Source organism: Lissotriton vulgaris, chromosome 12 (genome assembly GCF_964263255.1).
Source record: "Lissotriton vulgaris chromosome 12, aLisVul1.2, whole genome shotgun sequence".
In the NCBI taxonomy this organism is placed as follows: domain Eukaryota; kingdom Metazoa; phylum Chordata; class Amphibia; order Caudata; family Salamandridae; genus Lissotriton; species Lissotriton vulgaris.
In genome coordinates this window covers 590,804,344-590,828,435 of record NC_141700.1, presented here as the reverse complement: position 1 = coordinate 590,828,435, position 24,092 = coordinate 590,804,344, and the positions used below count along the sequence as shown (strand labels likewise).

Below are 24,092 nucleotides of genomic sequence, written 5' to 3'. Positions count from 1 at the left end.
GTTTGTCATTTGTGTGTGCGTGTGTATGTGCATCTGTAAGTGTTTGAATATGTCTACCTGTTGTACTTTGCTCTATTTTCAGGGACTCCTTGTAGTGCACCCTTGCAACCAGTGCTAAAGTGCTTGTACATGCTCCCTAAAATAGGGTAACATTAGCTTACACATGATTGACATAGTTAATGTACTTATGAGTCTCTAGTAAAGTGATATAACCTATGCCCAGGGCCTGTAAATTAGACCCGGTCCGAGCAGGTAACAGCAATGGGGTGGTGGGGCCGGGTTGGGGGGGATTCCTACAGACGATAAAGAGGGAAAAATAATTATTTATTTGATTTTCCCCTGCATCGTCTGTCGGAATCCCCCTCATAAGCACTTAGGGCCAGATGTAGGTGGCCATTTACCGGCCGGTAACGGCCGATTTCGGCCGTTACCGACCGGTAAATGGGCTTTTGGGATGTAGGGGGCCAATTTTACCGAATCGGTAAATTTACCGAATTGGTAAAATACCGAATCTGCATTTTTACTAATTCGGTAACTTCTAGATTTAGGTGGGACTCTTCTAAGTCCCAAAGGCCTTTCAGATTCGGTATTTTACCACCCAATCCAATTGGGTGGAAAAATACCGAATCCAGGTGTGCATGCACATGTGTGCATGCACACCTATGCCATGTGACAGACAGACATGCCCTTAGGGCATGTCTGTGTGCCACATGGCACACATGCCTGTATTTGGGGTGCTAGAGGGTGTCAAAGTGACACCCCCTGCACCCTTGCTGGAATCGGTATTTACCGAATCGGTAAATACTGATTCGGTAATGCCCATTGATTCCTATGGGCTTCAATGCCCATAGGAATCAATGGGCATTACCGAATCGGTATTTACAGAATTGGTAAATACCGAATCTTAACGATTCGGTATTTACCGATTCTGTAATACCTACACCCCCCCCCTCTATTTGACCACTTCTTAAATACCGAATCGGTAAAGTTCGGTATTTAAGAAGTGGTAAAATAAAATTACCTACATCTAGGCCCTAGTTGTCACACTTGCACTCAGTATACAAAATATCAAAATTTGTTGCGTACTCTAGGGCGCACTCTCCGTTGTTAAGTGCAGGAAATTATGAATCAAATCGCGTGCCCCTTAATTGGGTGACGTCCCCTAGTCACAGCGTAACCCCTCAATTGGGTTAATTCAATCTTTAACAAAAGATTTCCAAGAAAGTAATGTCTTTTCTGTGTTTCAAATTTCTTTAATGTTTCATCCCATTAGGTATAGAACTGTATTTGTAGTTCATAACTCTTCAAAAAAAGTAAGCGGATAAATACATTATTATCCCCAGAGTGTTAACCAATGCATTTTGGCTACTCAATAGCCTTCATCAGGGACTGGGTTCCGCAAATTAAACAAGTACATCGTACATGAGGGTAAATGAAAATCATTCAAGTATTTTTCCAAAATCAACAGTCAACAGTTAATAGATAAACTCATAAATGCTTATCGATCTTTAAATGTCTGTGCCAGTGAAAAATTCATGCAATCCTACTAATAAAGTCTTACATGTGTCTTATTTAAAAAAACATAGGTACGTCAAAAAGTAGTCCCACCAACTCTGCATATTATTGACCTTCTGCTCATGAAGTATTACATGTGATTAATCGTGATGACATAAAAGTGGTTGAATTGGTGAATGCTCTAAAACAACGTGAATAAGTGCCAACTATACGTTTCGTAAAAATGAATCATTGGAAAGCAGGTATTACGCAGTTTCTAGAGACCACGTGTTCAGAAGCTCCAAAAGCTTCACAAGCCGATCAAACTGGAAGATACTCATTTTGAGGTGAGCACACATCTTTAAGTTAGCGATTTTTAGGAATCAGAAAAGGCCGTTTCAGTTTGATCGGCTTGTGAAGCTTTTGGAGCTTCTGAACACGTGGTCTGCAGATGTTGCAGATGGTCATATGGTTGGATAATGCCTCCAGGATTGGGTTTATAAATGAATATGCGAGACATCAGCTAAACATGCATGTGGGCTCCACACAGTCCGTGGGCATCAGTACATTAATAGATGAATGAAGTGGAAATGTGTGTGACTATGAGGAAAATGTATCTGATTAAAAGCCCTGAAGTTACATTAGAGCTCATGGACTCAGGGATATCCAAACAATAAGACAGAAAGAGAGAGGAGTAGGGAGTGAAGGCACAAGTGTAAACATGAGAGAGGGATACATACAGAGATGAGATGTAATGAGAAACGTGTTAAGAAGACAGAGATGAGAAATAGAAAGGAAGAGATTCGAAAATATTAGGAGTAGTATGAAGGCCTGAGGGAGAAATTAGATAAAAAGTGAAGGATCAAGAGACACGAGAGGATAGGAATTGACATGTCCTTCAAAGTAATATAGAGATTCTGAAGAATAGTTGGTGACAGCGAGCGATATCAAGAAATTAATTTTGAAGACAAGTGATAAACCATACTAATGTGCTAATGGAAGTACCATCGCTGTTAACTATATGAAATAGCTTAATACACAATGATTTAAACTAAGGTGCAAATGATAGCACGTTTATTGCACTAATTAAATGAATAAGACGCAATATAAGTCGATTTTAACCTTGGACAGACAAAATGTGGTATTTATTGTAACCTTGAGGATTTTTAAATGATCTAAAATTCCCTCTCTTGACATCTCCTCTTATGATGAGTAGTATGACTACCAGGTTGAAGGTAAAGTAATCTGACCTAATATAGACATGATGTCCGGATTAGTGGCAATGGGTCTACTTTATCTAAATGTATAAAATGTGTCACTTTTTTATATATAGTAAATGTATATGTTGTAAAATATTTTAATGTGTTGTTGTGTTCAATGTTCAAACATGTCCATTTTAGAAGCAATGTCAATAGGATTCACACTGCATAGGTCTTTTTTATGTACATTGTTTTTAACTCAATGAATTCTGGATTTTAAAATATATATTGTTTAAATTTCAGAACTAGTGGGAAGACAGTATATGTTATCCTGATGAAGGTGGTCATATATTAGTATCCACCGAAACGCGTCGATGCTAAAGGAGAAATACACCTTACATGAACTGAGGATAATTCTGACCTTTTGGCTGAATTAATTTTCTGTTTTGTACCTCCTTTTTATTGATTGGAAATTTGTGATTTTTGTATATAATTTTCCTTCTTCAACTAATGTTTGCTTCCCAGTTTTAATTGAATTTTAATTGTGTTTCTATGTATATGAATAAACTGTGCAGGATTATTTTATAGTGTTTCTATTGTTATATTTGTTGCATTGCTTCTATAGTTTTATATGTCTCTAAATGTTTGTCTTATGTAAGTAAGAGAACTGTTAATTTGAGTACAAGGTGCCCAAAGGGAATCTTTTTTTGACGAAAGTCAGGTGTGGTACCCTATCCCTTTGGTATTGGGGTCCCTCTCTCTTTTATTAGAGGTATTATTAGCACACCAAAAGAGGTTGGGCAGCAGAGAGAATTGTGGGACAGGTGACAATGAGACAGAAGCCAGGGCAGAGGCAGGCTGATTATAGAGTGATAAGTACCAAAAAGAGAACCAAGGGGGGGGGGGGGTGAAGGTGGGACGAAGAGGAACTGCGCCGTTGTCGGTAGCAGCTGAGCTCTGGTGGCATGCTGCCACCCCACCCACAGTATGCCTCACAGCAGCTGGCAAGCCATAGATATCCGCCACGCCAGCTCCCTGTGCGCGGACCAGTGACACTGTAACTCCTCTCCCTCGATCTTCACATCATGCGGCCGCCTCCCACCCTAGCCAACCACAGGCGGGGATTACTCATCCCTGCTGTGGCGACAGCTGTTGTTTCAAAGGAGGAGACAAAGGAGAGAAACCACAGCTATGCCGAATGTGCATGAGCAACATTTCAGTGCCGGTGCACAGCCAGAAATCAAGGGACCCAGAAAGACATACCCACCCGTCGTACAAAAGCAGTGGAGAAACAGCCGGACAAAATGATAGCTGCCTCGAAAGAAAACCAAAGTATGAACACACTTCTAGATGACATAGCCTCATTCCATAACCATGGTTACCTTCACTCAGCAGATTTAAACAAGCATAAGATTCTGTGTATCCAAATTGCAAATCTGCCTTAAGACCCTTAACGTGGCGCAGTGTGTGTGGAAATGCACAGTCTTTCCAGTTTTTTAAACTAAAGTTTGGAGGGATATTTGGCACTGCACACACGCGCGGTCTGGTTTCTGGCGCACATAGCCATGGCTGCAGCGCAGAGAGACCCTAAACTGCCTTACACAGAGGAAAAAAATTAGAGGGAACATTGGTGGTCATCCTTGCCAAAGGGTGGAAAGTTTGGCTTCTGATGGAGAACCATGACAAAAGGAGACAGCCTGGGCATAAGATTGGTTTCTTAGACTTCTAGAGGACAACCTTTACCTCTTTATCTCAAACCTCAATCTTCCGTGACCTTACCTGCCGTGACGGGGGTGTCCTGCCTCGTTGTCCACCTTCGTTGGTCCCACTGCCTGAGTTGTTGAGCCCGCCCACCTCCCGCCGCTGCACAACTACTACATCTAAGTGCGGCCGCTGTGTGGAGGGGGGACGTGGCGCACAGAACTACATCTACCAGCAGCCTATGCGGCCAGAAGCCGCCCACGGGTGAAGCGCGCCAGGAGGGGCATAAATAACAGCGTCATCCTCGGGAGAGCGGGGGAGCTGAAATTACTTTGTGGCAATCTTCCGTGACCTTACCTGCCGTGACAGGGGTGTCCTGCCTCGTTGTCCAGCTTCATTGGTCCCACTGCCTGCGTTGTTGAGCCCGCCCACCTCTCGCTGCCGCACAACTACTACATCTAAGTGCGACCGCTGTGTGGAGGGGGAAGTGGTGCACAGAACTACATCTAGCAGCAGCCTATGCGGCCGGAAGCCGCCCATGGGTGAAGCGCGCCTGGAGGCGCGAAAATAACAGCGTCATCTGGGACCGCGCGCGGGAGCGCCCCGGGAGAAGCCTGGGCAAAGGGCTGGCCGTCTGTGGCCGTCCGGGGCTGGCTAGGCAGGGCTGGGCCACCCACCTTTGGTCTGACTTCCACTTAGGTCCACGAAGCAAGACTCTAAGCATCATTAGTAAGGCTTTTTGCTTCTTATTCCCTTGTCCATTGTATTATATTCACTGTACATATGATGACTAATATCTTGAACTTAGGCCGAAGATCTTTAACAGGAGGCTCTGTCCAAGGGACCCTGGACGCGTTTATTACAAGGGCTACCTCAGTATTAGAAAAAGAAACTGTGTTAACTGAGCGGCGTATATCCTTAGAATGGCAGAGAAAACGCTCATCTTTAGGGACTATTCAATCAGCAAAGACCCCCACGTATGCCAGTACTTGTTCCGAACCAACTAGTGTCATAGGCATATCCCTACAACTACAAGATCTACCCGGCAACCTTACCGACTCAACGGGACCCCTCTAGTACTGACATAAGTCTGGGTTCGAAATCTCCTTCTTCGTCGGAAGATTCATTACTAATAATTTCTGGTAATCAAGTCCCAGAAAAGCCTACCAGTATTAGAAAATTTGGGCCGGCCATTCCCATGAAAAGAAAGAGGGGTGGGGCAAAGCATAAAGGAAGCCGAGCTAAAGTTTGCCGGGCAGACAGGACTCCTAATACATCCAAAGGCCCAGAAATAAGTGAAGCCACTCAAGGCCATTTAAATACACGCCTTGAGCAAGTGTTAATGAACAACATCGAGCAACTAATTAAATCGCTGCTCCTGCCTCTAATCGAGAGGGTTAAAAGTATGACTGAGCAATTAGGATCCATCTCAGACATGGGGATTGCCAACTCAAATCTACTTAAAGAGATGGCAAATAAAAGACATACCCAGAACAAGGCCCCTAATAATGTAACCAATAGTAAGTCGCAGCCTAAAGCCCATGATAATATTACTATGGGTAAACACACTACAAATATTGCTCCTGAGCTCACCAATCCTAGGGAAACATTAGACAAAAGGCGAGTAAACACGAAAGGTCAGGAGATACTGGGTAACTTACAGAGGACCACCCACAAAGATAAACAGATCACAGGGCCTGCCCAGCATATAGATCTCCCACCGGAGGCTGAACCTTTTGTCATTGTTTTAACAGGGGTACCAGAGTTGACAGCAGGAACATTCGAAAGCTACCAGACCCTTAAGAATAAGGTCATGCACTGGCCTAGAGTTAACACACCATTACCTCCCAACCTAGACGGTGACATTTTACATGTTAGAAGGTTAGATTGGGTAGGAAGAAGACTGAAGGATGTACCTGGGGACACAATTTTTATAAATTTCAGGGATCGTCGGGCGACAAATTATATCCGAGACTGGTTCACAGGGGGTTATGAGGGAGGTATATCCACCAGAGATTTAAGATACTTTTATCCAAAAGCGCTGGTGTGTAAGCCCCGGAGACCGGGAAATCAAAGTACATGTATTGATGTGCCTCCCATGTTCAACATTGCCACCTCAAATCACTTCTCTTCACTCATGGGGATGGAGGGGGTCAACTGACTGCCACCCGGTAGTAATAAGATTGTGAGGGATTGTGAACTTTTTCCAATCCCGGGTTATAAGAATTTAAATAAGACAAAAAATGAAATTGATAAAAACAGTACCATGGGAAGGGCTGACACCACTGACAAGAGTACACACAAAGGTCAACTAGTTATTTCCTGGAACATTGCGGGTCTAAGGAATAAAATGGATGATCTTGAATGGCAAGAAACAATATTTAAATATAACATTGTGTGTTTCCAAGAAACATGGCTGGTTCATGAGTTACACCTGAAGGGCTATCGAACCTTCAACACACCAGCCACTCCAAGTAAAAATGGTAAAAATGGTAGAAACAAAGGTGGGTTATGCACTTACATCTCAAACGCATTTGACATAACAGTTCTCAAATTCACCTCAGCAGAGTATTACCAAGTCTTATTAGTTAGCTGGCCGGGACTAAAAAAGCTAGCCATCATAAATTTTTATAATAATGCCCATGCGCCCTTATGGGATGGCATTATCTTTAACTTGCGAAGGCACATAAAAACATTAGAGCAATAAGGTGGTGGAGATTTGACTCTCCTATGGGTGGGCGATTTTAATTGTTTTATTTGCACTGGTAATAACACGGGTACATGTCCTCTGAAGGAAAACAGGGAAGAAGCGCTGACCCACTTTACTCATTCAGGGATAGGCAACTTGTTACCATACCTTGATTTATGAGTTTGATATGGGCTTTATTAATGAATTTTGTACCCCAACGGTGGACTTTAAACCGACCTTTAATGGAAGAGGGGTGAACTCTACAATTGATTTTACTCTTCTGTCCCGCAGGCATAGGCTATTAGTTCGGTCCTGGGAGACATTAGACCTTGCTTTTAGTGATCATTATCCAATAATGGTCTCTTTGACATCGCAGGCACAGGTACAACCCAATGAGGTGATTTACCGCATGCCTATAAGCCTAGGCAGTACAAATGGTTACTCCATCAAATGGGAGATAGTAGACCCCAAAATCTTCTTGAACAAACTGGCGACTAAAGTTCTTGATCATTTACTAATTTGTTTGTCTGTAACTGAAAGCCACAAACAAGTCCTTGATACCTTTGGGGAGAACACGGGTGAGATAAAGAAACTGTTGACTACTGCCTATAAAAATCACTCCGGTAAAAGGAAAGGTTGGTTCAACAAAGACTGCTCAAAGGCACACAAAAAATTAATATCCGCCCTACATGAATCTCCAAGATCATTGGAACTGGTTAGACAGACATGAAAATCCTATTGAGACGCTGTAGCCAACAGGAAGTTAGAACTAAAAAATGAAATTTGGCAGATCCTCCATGAAGCCTGTCTAAAAAATGATAATACTGCATTCTGGAGGGCAGTAAACGCTCCCTTCCTGTCAGAAAGAGATATAGACATCATTGATGTAGTTGTCCCAGGAGATGTTTGGGTTAAACATTTCTCTAACTTGTACAAAAAGCCTAATATTAGGGTGAACATAAATTCCATTGACAGTCAGGAGAGCCCAGAGTCGCTCCCTTTGGGGATTGTCTTTGACTACTAGGAGGTAACGAGGGCCATTATAGAAAGCGCCCCAGGGAAGGCACCGGGACCGGACGGTGTCCCGATTGACATATACAAATCCGAACCAGTGTTGTGGGGACCTCTTTTAACGAACGTTTTAAATAGTGTTAACGCCTCAGGCTTTATTCCAACTTGGCCAGAGGCTATAGTGGTGCGGATTTTTAAAAAGGGGGACAGAAACGATCCTGCCTGCTACCGACCAATATCCCTTCTGGATGCTTTAATGAAAGTAGCAGGTAGGATCGTCCTTAACAGGCTACAGGCATGGGCGGATGAAAATCAGATTATCTCCTCCCTACAATACGGTTTCTGCTCAGGTAAGGGGACGATAGAACAGGGCCTCAACCTAGCATTGCTGACCGCAAAATACACCCAAGCAAAAAATGAAACCCTTTTTGTAACGTTCGTGGATCTAAGGTCCGCGTTCGACTGTGTAGACCACTCCATGCTATGGGAGACACTAGCTGCCAAAGGCATGGAGCGGCAGAATATAACATTCATTAAAGAACTATACAGGGACGCAGGAGCGAGGGTAAGGTACGGGAGGGAGGGGGCATGTTCTGATAAATTTGTCATCAAAAGAGGAGTAAGGCAAGGGTGCATCTTGGCACCCTTTCTTTTTATCCTATATATCAATAGCGTGGGACGGCACCTCAAGTCCTTTCAGTGTGATTACCCGGCGGTGGGGGGAAGTCCCATCCCCATCCTCCTATACGCAGACGTCGCTGCAATTATATCACGCACAGTCATTGGTCTGCAAAGGGCGGTGGTTAAATTTTGAGACTACATGAGGGCGCGGTGGCTAGAGATAAATGTCTCGAAAACATATTCCATGAGATGTGGCAACTCCTTAACCCCTTAAGCGCTGCCGTCGGCCATTGGCCGACGGCAACGCTACCTCCCCAGTGCTGCCGTCGGCCATTGGCCGACGGCATTCCACCCGCGATCGGAAACGCCCGCACTGCGGCGAAATTACCGCCGCGGTTAACGGGTTAAAAACTAACAAGGCAATCTCTTTAAATAAGAAAAAAATTGAAAATACAACTAGCTTTACATATTTAGGAGTAAATAGCACGGGAAACTGGTCTAAGGCAGTACAGGCCAGAAACCTGGCAATCAGCAGAGCAAAGGGAGCCTTGATAAACTTCTCAAGGAAGTTAGGCGGTCGCCCAGTAAAAGAACTCTTGCAAATATACAAAGCCAAATGTATCCCTACTGGCATCTATGGTGCGGGCATCTGGGGTTTCGTTAAAACCAACCAGATACAACGTACAGAAAATGATTTTATCTGTTATTTATTGGCGATATCGAAATCCATGTCTATGTTTTTCAGCCATAGAGAACTGGGGATTGCATATATAGAGGACACGATTAAATCTTCCCCACTTCTCTTGTGGCACAAGATCTGGGTTACCCTAGAGACATCGCTTAATAGAGATGTTATTTCGGATTCCTTACAGTTAGATGGAGTGAGAAATAATAAATGGCTGCAATATATAAAAACCATGGCAACAGACATTGGTCATATAGAATACTTTGAGAACCCAACGTGCTTAGAATCTGTCCCAAGGCGTGTGCTTAAAAAGCTGGTTATGGATTTTTTAGATAATAAAAGATGGCTCACTGTAAAAGATAAATTTACTGCCAAGATGGGCCAGGCTTTTACTTTTCATACAGGCACACAGCCATATTTACTGCTGGACCCTAGCCCTTTTTCGAGATTGTCACTGACTAGGTTTCGGGCGGACACTCTTTTCCGCCTGGTACCATTCCCCAACCGTAATGATTGGTCAAAACATCTGGTGAAATGTCCTTGTGACGGCCTATCAGACCAATCGAACATTCATTCGATTCTTTTCTGTAAATTTTTTGAGGCACCCAGGAAATTGTTTTTGAAACCGATCTTCATTAAATGGGGAATCAGAGGATGTAGGGCAGCTTATTGCAAACCAAAGCGGATGGAAACAGTTCTGGAGGTCAAAGCAGTGGCTACTTACTTAAGAATTTTAATCGTTTTGAGGATGACCATGTAATGTATGGGAACCGCCTGTAGTGCCTAAAAATTGATGCCTGTAAATTGATCTTTTTAACTTTATCCTCCTGCACACTAGAACATTTACGGATTTTGTGAAATGTAATGGATTTTCTCTGTTTAAACTATGTGTTAATGGAATCATTTTATTTGTGCACCACCTGATCTGCCAAATTTTAAATATGGTTTGTTACTTATAACACAATGCCTTTATTAATATCTCTTTTATGCTTGCATCACATTTTATGAACTTTGGTGCTTAAACGATTTTATTAAATGTATCACATGTCTGTGCTTTTATGATTTTTTATAAAAATCGAATAAAGCTAAATAAACTAAAAAAAACGTGTCTAGCAAAGTTCCTCTAGTGTTTTAGCCTTGTTAGGGAAAGATCTGTAGCCTCTGCGTTTGAACCATTAAAAATCGACAGTTGAACCTAGCCGCTCTATACCACGCCTTCCAATCCTAAAAAACATGTTACTCACTGGAATACTTGTACCCTGATTTTGTTTGCCAGTCAATGGGTACACAAGCAGGTTTTTGTTGCTGGGCTTTTATTTTCGCTCTGAAGGCCATCTTGTCAAATATCATACTAGTACAGGTACAAAGTAGAAAGAGGTTAAATGGAGCTGCTAGGAAAACATTAAAGTATTCACTTATTTATCAACATTACAGTTTCTCAGGCATCATTCCAAGGTCGACCAACTTGTTGCACCCTACACCTCAGGAAAAGTCCTAAATCCAACTTGCCTCTGTATATAGAGGTAGTAAATATTCCTAACTCTTCTACACCTGACTTGATTCTCCAGAACTGTAATAGTCTGTCCCTAAAAAAAACGTCGTAGGCAGGGAGATTAGAATCAGCAAGTGACGATGAGCATACGGCTTGGTCGATATATACAATTCCTGTTGTTTAAAATAAAGGGAAACATGATAACCTGCAGGCCTAGTAGGCATCTCTAGAGAAGGGAAGGTATGTTATAGATTTGTTTTTTTAAACTCATGCAAAGCAGCAATGAAATGTGCTTGCTGCCTTGTGTGAGATGGAGAAAGCAGGACAGAGCATATATGCTGATCTATGCTGATGTCCTCCTAGCACTAGCTCATAACTAGTCTGCGCAGCATCATGCACACAAATTTGCACCCCAGAGCAAAGGTGTCTTCATCATGTCTAGCTAGTACAGGCTTTGAACTGGAAAGGTACCCTTCCAGCAGTGGCTACTCCTCCACAATGACGAAGGAGCACTCCCTGGCGCATAGGCAGCAAACGAAAAATAAAACAATGCTCTAGCATATTTTTATTTTTTGTTTGCCATCTCTGAGCCAGCTTGTGCAGGGACAGGCGGGGTATGGGAGGGTGGAGGTGGAGGGGTTTTGCACTCCCTAGGTGCTCATGTGTGTTTGACCGGCTGTCTCAGGCCAACTAAAACGCACATGTGCACTTAGCTTTCTCCAGCCCAGTTGCATTCAGCGGCCTGGCTGGAGAAGCCCCACAGACTTTATGACCTGAGCAGAACGTCTTTCCTGCCTGCTCAGGCCAATCCCTGTGTGCTCTGCAGCACAGGGATTGGCTAGGAGTCTGTCTCAGGGGCTGCTGGGACCCAGGAAGATGCCAGCAGGAGCTATGCGAAGCAAGAGGGCAGCAGGCGGTGTCAGGTAAGTTTTTTATTCATCGCCATTTACATGCACCTTACACGCTCCCCCACCCCCCCGCTTCCTCCCACTCACCCCACCACCCTTTGTTAATTGCGGCTGCTGCTGCCTTCCAGCACAAAATACTATGCCTACACAAATAGTAAAACTTTCCCCAATTTGGTCGTGTGGTGTAGAGTACAGCACAAATGCAAAGTTAGAAATTTCTGGAGAAGTTAAAGTAGTTCTGCTTTAACGACAACCTGGAAGAAGCCCTATTTTTTGGTGCAAAGTCCCTGTCTACAAATGTTAGCAGATAGTGCCTTGCCTTGCATCATAAACAATTGATGGTTGTATGAGAGCGGCCTTGTGCCATCCATAGTAAGCTCCTTTGTTGTATATCAACACAAAGCTAGTCCTATTTTGTAATACTTTAGGGCTACTTTCCATGGCGAATAAAGTTTGACACTGGAAAGTAAATCCCAAAGATACATTTTGCAATGGTTTAGGTCAATTTTTTGATGCAAAACATTCACAAAATGTTAGCAATTCTGCCCCTACATCGTTCGCAGCCATTACCACAATGATTTTTATTTGGGCACTGGTACCTCAACTTCAATCTTCACTCCTGCAATCCCATACCATCTCAAATTAGAGGATGAACAAGCAAAGATCTACACTGTATCCACATGCAGCCATAGGGTAAGACAGTTCAAATCCTCATGGGAATTTCTAACCCTCACTCCCAACACTGAGGTTAGGTGCCACAATGCTGAGGGTTTAGATTTCTGAGATTCTGCAATCCAAGGAAAAGGTCCTGAATGAATGAACATAGTAAACGTGGACCTAACCTCCCCCAATCAACAGATTTACACCAGCACATACTAATGGGTAGAGGAGTTCAAGGAAAGGGACACTTCAATGTACAAATTAACTCATGTACAGTCCTGTCCAGAAAACATAATTCACCTATAACTTTGAAAACTCAAATCCACTAATGTCCCAAAAATCTTTATAAAGACCAGCCATGAGAGCAAAGACTCTCTGATCAACAAAGTGATTAATTGGATCCGCCATGTCAGGGGTTGTCGCTCAGTAATCAGAGACGAAATTTCCAGGGCTCGGAGGTGTACCTCTTCCATCTATACACTCGGCTACATTGAGCTTACCCTCAAGGGGTCCGAGTTGGCGGAAAACCTGCTCGCCCTGGAATTTCATGCTTGCTCCTCGACGGATCCTCTATCCAGTTCAGGCATATTCCAACACATGAACAGGGCAAGCCACCCGCTCTTCAACCACTAACTTGTCTGGTAGGTGGTTCCTTGCTGAAATTCAATGATTGACTACAGACCTCAGTTCCACAAAGCCTTGGCTCATTTAGCACTATTCCTATCTCTAACCATATAGTCTGCCCCCTGGTATTTCGGCTTTCCATACCATCACATATTTTAATGAGGATAGCCCTCCGTATGAAGCAAATTCAAGCAGACCTTCCATTTTAGCCCACGACGAGGTGGACAATGGTACTTCTATGCATCCAACCTTGCAAACACCAGCTTATTTACAAACTAATAATCCTATTTCTACACAAAGTGCTGCCCTCGGTCCTGCATCCCACCAACAACTGAAGATTTTATCATGGAATGTGGCTGGGTTAAATAGCAAAATACCACTCCCCCTCTGGAACCAATTAGTGGAAGGATTTGATGTTTGTATTTTTCAAGAGACCTGGAGTCTGGTTCCATTACTCAAATCTGGTTATGGTTGTTTTACTCACCCGCAAATTCCATAGGGAGAGGGTGCCCGTCTGGGGGTCTAAATATCTGGGTAAATATCACCATTGATTGTCTAATCACTCACCAAACAAGCTCAAGCCCAGATATTCTGTGGCTGAGTATTAGGGGGCCAAGGGGTGGATCCACAATCAAACATTTCAATGTCAATGTCTATGCAAGGGGGTCAAAAGGTGGCAGGCCATCACCTACTGTCTCAGCACTGTCCATCCCATTCCAGAGTGGTGGTTGCAGGGCTCGAAGGTGCAGTTAAACACTGCACCTTCGAGTCCCTGACTAAAGAAGATCTAACGGAACTGAAGAACATAATAATAGATGGGCAGTCCCCCTACTAGACTTACCTCCAATCAAGAGATGGACACAGCAGACACTCCAACTTAATGCCATCACTATAGAGTATGGTTTGAGGGCAGTTAATGGCAGATTACTATCAGATAAACATGGTGCTAACACCTATATTGAGCCTGTTGCCCGTCTCAGATTGACTACATCTTCCTTGACGTGAAACTGGGGGGGGGGGGGGGAGGGGGGATATGGTTGACATGATTGTGGGTACCACCACAGAGAGTGATCACAACAATTTATGCTTAACTTTGAAAACCCTGTGGAAGGCCCCGTATTACCAATTGAGCAACTTACCATTGACATCTACCAGGGAGATAATCCCCTTAAACTGCAAAAAGGTTTTGAAATGGCTAAAGGTAATCCTGCACGACTCAAAGATTGCAGGTATTCAACACGACTTAGCTGTAGGCACACCAAAGCTCCAGGCTGCTGCTCACAGCGTAACCAGACTGGTGGATGTACCCAAAGCACACTTGCGCACCGTCAACCAAATTAGCCATAATTTCAAGTTTCTAACCCGGGCAAAAAATCGAGCATCCCCATTAAGGAGCCCCGCGCTAAAGACTCACCTCTTTACACGTGCATACCCGTAGTGGTGCTTTGTATATTCTGTTTATTGATTTTGATAGGCGCCTTGATACCTTCGGGTTTAGTCTGCGCGTTATAAGTTGCAAAATAAATAAATAAATATTCGTGGTATACTAAAAATTGTAGGCAAAAAAGATCGACCCTAGCAGCAGCTATTAAAGACAAGAACCAGCCGCTTATAATAACTGCTAGGAAATCCTATAGAGCAGCCCTGCACGAGGCAAAGTTAGAATGGGACAAATTGCGCTGGAAGCAGCTCAAAGAAGCATGTTCTGCCAAAGATGCAAATCTGTTTTGGAAACTAGTCACCTGGGGGAGTAAATCAGACTCATGCTCACCTGTGAACCACATCACGGGCCAGGCATGGCGCGATCACTTCAGAAAGGTCTATTCAATGCTAGAAGCCACACCCACCAGTGGAACCGGATGATTTAAATTGGCCTTTTGTAAAAGCCGAGTGTTTTGACCAAGTGGAGATAGTAGCCGCAATAAGGAAAATAGTCCCCTCCAAAGCAGCAGGACCAGATGGCTTTACCAGGCGGTCTTTTTCTCGCCGATCCTTCTAATTGGGCACGTTACATCATACTTCTAGTAAACGCAATAGCTAATGGAGCCCCGGTCCCTAAGTCATGTAGGGCCGCTGAGGTGGTCCCTATTTATAAAAAGGGAGCTAGGGATGACCCTTCCAATTACAGACCCATTAGCCTGATTAATGCTATGCAGAAGGTCTTCGGTCGAGTCCTTCTCCAGAGAATACATGGACTGAGAATGAAGCCATCCTTTCGCAGTACCAGGTCGGCTTTAGACCAAAGACAGGAACGATGGACGAGGTGATTAGACTCCTCCTTATCTATTGGAAGGTAGTGGTGATTGGCAAGGGCAGTCTTTACCTCACATTCATCGACCTAAAGACTGCCTTTGACCTGGTCCCTAGAACCAAGTTGTGGGCAAAGCTTAGTGAGATGGGCATTCCCCCCTTTGACCTCAAACTGTTGATCCGGTTACACAAGGGCAATTTTGCCCAGGTCAGATGGAGGGCGCAAGGACAACTAACAGAACGCATTCCTGTCAATAGAGAAGTTCGACAGGGCTGTGTTCTAGCCCCCACCCTATTCTCCCATTATGTGAATGGTGTGGTTAGCTTTCTGCAAGAAGACCCAGCTGACTAGCCAACTCTGGGGGGGCAACAAGGTACCAACCTTGTTGTTCGCCGACAACACCCTGCTGATATCTAAGACCCCAACCGAGTTACAACGCCTACTTAACAGGTTCCAACTTTTTTGTGACAAACGGGGTCTGGTAATAAATAGCTCAAAAACCACATTCATGGCCTTTAATTGTCACAATTCATATAGGAGTAGCCCTCTGCTGGGTGGGACATCCCTGTAAAGGGTAGACATCTTCGAATATTTAGGTGTCAGACTCTCCAAAAAAATGTAATGGAGGACTCACTTAGCGAAGGTGCGGTTAGGACATAAACGAGTGGCTGAAGGGCTAGAACACTGCTTTTCGCACTCTAGGCCGGTAGCCCCTGTCCTTCAAGTTTACGATGCCAAAGCAGTCAGCTCTGCTCTTTACAAAGCAGAGGTTTGGGGATTTGACAAACTTGATGACCTCTGTAGATCCGGGCATACATTTCTTAGAGATTTGGTGATGTTACCTAAAAAAATTCCTCTTACCCCTTTACAGTTGGACATGGGCAGGCAGTCAATTGGAGATGTAGCTAGGTTACGCAAACTGCTCTTCTGGGCCCGCATTAGGCGGACCCCAGAGCTTTTCCCCTATGCTGAAGCTCTTACTGAGATCATTCGCCTAGATTATGGCCGCAAAATTGGCTGGACTTCTAGTGTTAGGAAAATTATGACAGCTATAGGGCTTCAAGCTCATTGGGAAAGGGAGGAACCCCCAAGGAGAAGCGAGCTTAAACAACTGTACTAGGAATGGGTAGACCAACGCCGTAAACCCAATGTGGGCAGACTAACAATGGAATTTTATGCACACAAACAAATTAGATGTCTCGAGCCCTTTTTAGACCTAATCCAGGTCCCCAGGGACAGGATGTTGTATATACAGTTTAGGTTTTGAACTCTTCCTGTTCGCCAGATAACCGCAAAATGACATTCATGCAACAACACATTAGAAGATTGCCCATGCTGCAGAGCCCACGTAGAAAGCATCGCCCATGTAATGGTCAGCATATAACATCTCGCGGGCCAAGTGGCTAAAATCGATTTGCCAGCAACTGGGCACACAGGATTACCATACAGCCCTGCACATCCTTAGGTTCCATCCTAGACCTCTTTTTGCTTATTGCATGGCAACGTTTCTTGGCCAGGCATGGTCTATCAGGTGGAAAGCCCTCTCAAGAGTGGCACAGCCGCAACTTGAATGAGGTTGCGAAAAAATTGTGTCAAAACTTTTAGACTGTTTGGCCAAGTTACAAAACTAGATCTCATGCACAAGCACTTTATTTGTTAATCTCTGCTGTTATTTCAGGAAAGTTCGAAATTCTTCACTAAATTAACAATTAACTATAACACCATAAAGGTTTTTATTAAGATGAAATGTTACCTAGTTTTATTTTGTTTTTTATTCTACATAATGTATATTTTTTATCTGGTGGATTTTCTGGTGTACCAACTTTTAATTAATCGAATGTGACAATTGTATGTTTGTGCCAAGGTTTAATAGACCATCATTCTGTATTGAGTGCTCATACATATTTCATGTTGTTGTACGGTGTATATATGTTTTGTTTGTACTTTTCTTTTAAAAATTGTTTTCTACAGCTTTTGTGACATTTTCTGTCGATCGAAGCTTATACAACATCATCAAATCCCTATTGTTTTGGCTGATAAAGAAAAGCAAATCCATTCACCAACAGAGAATTCAGAGTGGTAGAGAGACAAGAGATGGCATAAAAACTCAATGTAGAAAGCACCACCACAGTCAGACTCCAGAATTGATTCATACTCAGATGCCTTTTGCTGTCTCTTTCCGCTCCCTATTTCACCCTAGATTCCATAGGACAGAAATTTGATTCTTTTCAAGGTAAAGACTCCCATATAGATCTCTGACAATATGAGTCCTCTCTTGCACCTACTTACAATGTCATATCTAGTTGCCTGAAGCAAACCAGTTCCTACTTATGGTTGCCTCGGAAAAACAATATAAAGTTGCCAGGAGCAACACAATTTCTGAATATACACCATCATGCAGACTAACCAAAACAATAGTGTGTGCCAATGAGAAACAGAGGACAAATCAACTATATGTGCCACAAAATTATTGTTAATGGAAAGCTAATTTTAGTATACAATCTCTAAGAGCTAGAAACAGAAGATCTCCAGAGTATAGGAACCAACAGGTGATTAAAATTGCACAGCATGCTTTAAGGTGTGACCCTAGCAAATATATATCTAGGCTTTTTTCATGAACTAAGATTGGGCTTTACCATTAAGGTAAAATAAGCTCATCGATCTCAGTTCTGCCCATCAAAAGACAAATCAAACTGTACAGCGTTCATGAACAAATGCTTTGCATTTATTTTAAGAGAGCAATTGAAAGGACTGGACAACTATTAATAGCTGAGAACTAATCCAAAGCTCCAATGGAATAGCTATGTAGGCTTGCAAAAGCTCTGAATCATGGAGTCCAGATGCAATGGTTGTACTGGCTGTCAGCAGTCGGTAGCTGCGCCAAAGATGCTTTTACCATTGAGATGACACCGCCAGAAAGGAGATGCAAATACATAAGAGTGGGGTCATTGCTGAGATTGGTTGCATGTGTTGTGAAGTGCTCTTTTAATGCAGCGTCCAGTTAAGGGGTCGGTTACTGGACTTGTGACCAACAAGTCGTGGAGTGGTAAAAGTAACTAAAAGAAACTTCGTGGTCAGGAGGTCCTGAAGAGTGCGATAGCAGCTTGAAACTTAGGTGAACGCCGAACTACACTCCCCACAATGCACCACACCATTTATTTTTGGGCAATCTCTCAAAGAGCCTGACGGCAAGCGCTTCTTTGTTTGAAAAGCATCTCAAACTATCCGATTTGGAATTTCTGACAGCACAATACATTTTTGGTATACAACAATCATTTTTTTGGAGGCTGTAAACTTTTACTGGCTCCTAAAGTGAGTTTGTTATCCTATAACGATTCACTATTTGGAAGGGGCATGTTGTAAGAGTCCTTTCCAAATAATGAATATGTATGGCATGTATCAATGTTTTGTGACTGAAATCCGGTCACAAATCTAAGAAATTTTACTGACTCCTGAGTTAGGGTGCTAAACCCTTTGCAAAAAGCAGGAGTGCCGTGGGATTCCTTCGATTCTGTAAAAAAATAAGATTGTCCAAGAGTAGACAATTATCCAGGTTAACAAATTTTAAGCAAACTTCATGAAAAAGGTTTACTTTATTTAAAAGTGATCACAGACATGGTGTACCTTCGACCTTAGTAGGCCAATATCCCGTTGATGACCACCAATTGGAGTGAGTCACAATTTGTGACCTGACTTATTAGTATTTATGAGGTAGGTGGGATTATGGCCTATTCCGAACTGGAATTTTGCGAACCAACCTGTTAGCACCCCGGTTGATTCATAAACTTCTTTACCAGCTTTAGAAATACTGGTCATAAATTGTGGCTAGTTTTTTGCGACCACGTTTCGAACATCAAGCCCAAAATGCTTCAAACTAATTACAGATTGTTTTAAATGAGATAATGTCCGCTCGCAGCCTCGGATACAGCAGGATCTCATGACTCCCACGTTCGTGTCTCTCCAGAAATGGCACGCTCCACTGCTACCACTCTGCAGCCACAGCCCTTGCATCTTTTTTCTTTGATTGGTGCCCCGGGAGCCGCATGGATTAGAGAGCTTGGTTCCTCACCCGACCGAGTTGTGTTCCAGATCTAGGTACTCGGTGGCGGCTCCGGTGAGTGCATGAGGGCTGTGAAGTTAAGGGGGGGGGGTCTTGATGTTCCATGACTATAGTTGCTTGTGTATGGCGGGTTTTGGGAAAGCATTTTTGATAGTTGACTAGACCAATTTGAATGAAATATATAGGCTGACCCTGAAACCCCCTTTTAACTTTGGGTCATAAATGTTAAAGACCCCACTGCAATGAGGAATCTCTGACTCAAAGTGGAACACTGCTCACAGCTGCTAGTGGGGTTGAGCAAAATGAGAAATTTGCATGCAGGGATTTTTGAGTTAAGAAATAGAAGGTTAAAAAAAAAGTAAAACTTCAAATCCCAGAATGTGACATCTTGATGGCGAACAAGTCTTTCTCAAATGTACAAACCAAATGCAGTGCATGTTCAAGTCCATTTAGGCTAACATGCCTGATTCCTCATTGGAAGGTAAGCCCTAACCACAGTATAGATTTCTAGTTGTCTTTTCTAAAAAGTGCTTTTAACCTGCCCAAGTCCATTTACATTTGCCTCTTTGTTTTTCTGCAAACTTGATATTTTTAAACGGATTCTTTGTTCTACCTGTGTCTATATGAATTTACCTCTTGTCTATATGCAAACCTGGTATTTTCAAACTGCTGTTTTGTTCTACCTGTGACTGTATACATTTCCCTCCTAGTTTTTCAATTAGACTGTTTTAAGCCTACCCACCCATACGCCTCAGTGGCTAACTAGAGGGTGCTTAGGAGACTGCTTAATCTGCTCCGTGATTTTAAACTGTGCTATGAACATGTATGCAGCACTCGGTTTTTTGGCTTTAAGAGTGATTAGGTTACATGCGTAAAAAGCTATATTTTAGTTGCTTCACAATTATCCCTTACCTGAAAAGTAGAATTTGGAAACTAGGAAGTGTGGATTGTGCCAGTCTGTACCCAAGGAGATTCTGAATAGAAGAGTATCTCCCTGTCACAGCAGTCTGGGCTTAAGGTCACTTGGCTCTTATATTTGTTTTCTATGGGTTGTTCCATCTGTTGCTGTATTGGTTGCTAGGACTAGTACTTCTAAGGGACTAAGGGCCTATGGTTTGAGTTCTGATTGGCTGTTTGGGCTAAGGTTCTGATTGGCTACTAGGGCTTGGGTTTCCCAGTGGACTAAGGGATTAGGGCTTTGGTTGGCTGTTAGGGCTAGGTCTGTGATTGTTTAATAGGGCCAGGTCTTCCACGGGCTCTAGGGTTATGGGTTCTGATTGGTTTGTGTTGGGGCTAGGATTTCATTGGCTAGTAGGGCAATTTTAAGCATAGGTCTCAGGCCATCTCAGCCCAGGCGACGAGGCTAAGGGCGTAGAGGACAAGGACAGTTGCCTCTTTGGGCCTGTTCAGGTCGGGCCTAGGGCCACACAGGTTGCCCAATTTTCACTTACGAGCTACCACCTTAAGCTTCGACATCCGCCAACATCCAAACACAATATCAGCAAAGGCATTCTACTCATGCACCAAAAACAAACCTCGTACAGACTTCAATGTGCACTGAACCACTATATAACCACTAAAAAATCCTACAAACCACACCTACATACAATTTTATCCCTACTACTACACTATGGCACCAGCATTCTCAAACAAAACACAACTCTGTGCTATACCACTAACACAGCCACACATCATCAACACAACACAAAGCCATATTATACATAACTTTAATGCATTCAATCACACACTCTCTGTTCAAACAAAACATAAGCTCTAGCCTCCACTTGCTCTTAATAGATCCCCTTTTATCATGACAAAACCTATTCTCAGCCTTCCATCATACCAACCACCCACACCCGCCTCCTCTTTTTGCCAATTACACACAACAATACAATCCTATCATGCCACTCCACCACACACATTACCTATTCCAGTGGTCAAATCTAACACAAACACTCATAACTCTTGTCCTTCCCCTCCTACACAGCACATTCTCTTCTCCAAAACACACCACCACCTCGGTACTATTCAAACACACTTATTAGCAGTACTGCACATACACAATCTCCTCTCACTACTCCACAAAAACAAAACACAAATCTCAATATAGCACATTCCTTACACATATATTTCCTTATTATGTAATCATGTATCTATATATTTATTGTTTTAGTCCTATTGTACAAGAAAAAAATTACTCTCTCAAAAGCTTTACTCTGTCCTAACACCCCCCTACACCTTTATCAATATATCATCTATCTTCACTCTCATCCCAAACCCTTTCTACTACTATGATCTTCAAAGTAACCATTCATATACCCCTCTTTCCTCTACACATCCTCGCTCACCCCAAACATCAGTTTACTACTATGATCTCCCAAATAACCCTACAAAATTCTCACTTATGTTATCTCTCCCTAATCCGTTTCTACAGGCTCTTCCTTCCTCCATCTCTACTTTACTAATCCCAGACCTCGATTTACTACTATAATCCCCCAATTAACACTTCTGATTTTCTTCCCTCTTCTATCACTCCATTACTCTATTCAATCCAACTAACAGACTCACATCCTCTGCTCATATTAACTCGTACCTCCATATACTAATATTATACTCATATTTCCCCATACTAATCCACCATTAATCATATTTGGTTTCGGAGTAGCGTTCTACTTGCCAATAAGTGCTTTGATGCCTCGTCAAGGGTATTAAGTGCTATATAAATACAATTACAATTACTTTAACAGAAAGATTGATTTCTATCCTGCTGATCATATCCACCCATGAGTGGCTATTATTTTCTTCAAAACTGAAAGAAAACCCTAAATAAACTAACTATCACCTGAGAGGCCACTAATGATTTGTAAGGTTCTCATATAAACTTGGAAGTTCACATATTATTTCTAATATGACATAAAGTCAGATGAACGTACAGTATTTAAAGATAGGCTAATCAAAGATGACCATACAGTTTCTAAAGATAAGCTAATTAAACTTTCAAAATGCGCTAGCCCTCTGACTGAGTGTGGACATTTTAACTGCTGTTTAGGTTGGTTTCTATTGACAAAGTTATAATAGAATAGAGGAAAATGGAATGTGCAAGTTTCTCAACTTATACTTACGGTAATGGAAACCCATAATCTGAAAGACATTATGTGTTTGGAATATGAGTAGAAGTGGCTAGAGTGGTGGAGGCCCTTTTTAGATTTGCTGTTCAACTTGGTCAGAAACCAGTTAGAGAGATGCTGACTCTTTATAGGGCCATGTGTCTCTAAATTGCCACTCATGGGTCAAAAAGTGTCTCATCTCTCTTCTGTCATCTTGAATTTGGTTTAAAACTGCCAGTCTCCTTACTTGCCTCCTGGGGCCTGCAGTGTTGAGGGGGAAGCTGCACCAACGCCACTGGGGAGACCACAACTCCCATTTGCCTCTGCAGGAACTTATGCATAAAAGCGCGCCTCGCTCCCGCGGCCAGTGTTGCCACCAGTCTGCTTACTTGCCTCCTGGTGCCTGCAGTGTTGAGGGGGAAGCTGCACCAACACCGCTGAGGGGACCACAAATCCCATCTGCCCCTTCAGGAACCTGTGCATAAAAGCACACTATGCTTCTGTGATGCGGGATGTGCGCTAGGACGTGCCCAGGCCAAGAGCGGGCCTGTCCACGCCCGGAGGAGGCTGGGCTCGCCCCCCAATATCGATGTTTTAAATCAGTGGGTTCATTATATGCAAAAAAAAGATTATACTTGCATACACAGAGGAGGTAACTCTTAAATACCTGGATACTTTTCTAAGATTGCCCTCACAGAAGGGAGGTTACCGCTGGGGGTGGGGGCGAACTTGGAACCAAGGACCTCTTTTTGTCCCTGGGAAGTGGTAAATGCTTGTGTCAGAACTGAGCTGGTTGAATAGTCTACAGCCACCCTGGCTCCCTCTCAATCCTCAATGACAGCCCCTAGTGCTGACAGGGCTCTTCGTCTACCAGTGCCAACCATAATAAACGGCAAAGGAAAAGATGCTTCGCTTAAACAACTATTACTCAAACTCGCCAAAAAACCCAGAAAGGTAGCTCCTCCTTTGATGTCGCCATCTAGTAACGGCATCCAACAGGATGCTGCAACATTAACTCTAAACTGTGAATTCTAAGATAATTTCAAACAGTTATTGCAGCCGATATTCATGTGTTAAGATGCCATAGATCGCGTACTTTATGGGTTATTATCTAGCAGAGTCATGCAACATGCCTTGGTGAGTGCAAATTGTAATCTTGATAATCCTATCTCTACACTTCAAACTTTGGATAACCCACCCACATTTTGACACTCTTGTAAGTTTAATATTCATAATTGGAAAAGTAAGTTTATTGGAATTCTGCCATGTCAAGGCGTTCCAAGTACTGTCACTTCACCAAATTCTGTAAATCCGATGGCGCCTATATCAAGCAACTTAGATACTACATTAGGACACAGCATGACTCAGGTGAATCAACTCGACAATGCTGTGGGGGAGCATACGTCACTGAATAAGGCTATATCCAATCCCCTCTAATTTCCTTTTAATAAGGAATAATCACCAATTTATTAATTTACCCCCAGTAGCATGTCCTTTTGTATTAATTTTAGTTAATGTTCCTTTACTCCGAGCCAATCAAAGAGACTCAACATCCCAGCTAATGGCCAAAGCCCACATTGGTTGTCACAA

At 43.0% G+C, this 24,092-nt stretch overlaps 1 protein-coding gene across 1 annotated transcript in view; it reads right to left on the bottom strand.

The window, feature by feature from the left end:
* Positions 1-24,092, bottom strand: part of LOC147677796 (ATP-binding cassette sub-family C member 12-like) — a 1,047,046-nt gene that overhangs the window by 8,564 nt on the left and 1,014,390 nt on the right. The window lies entirely within an intron of this gene.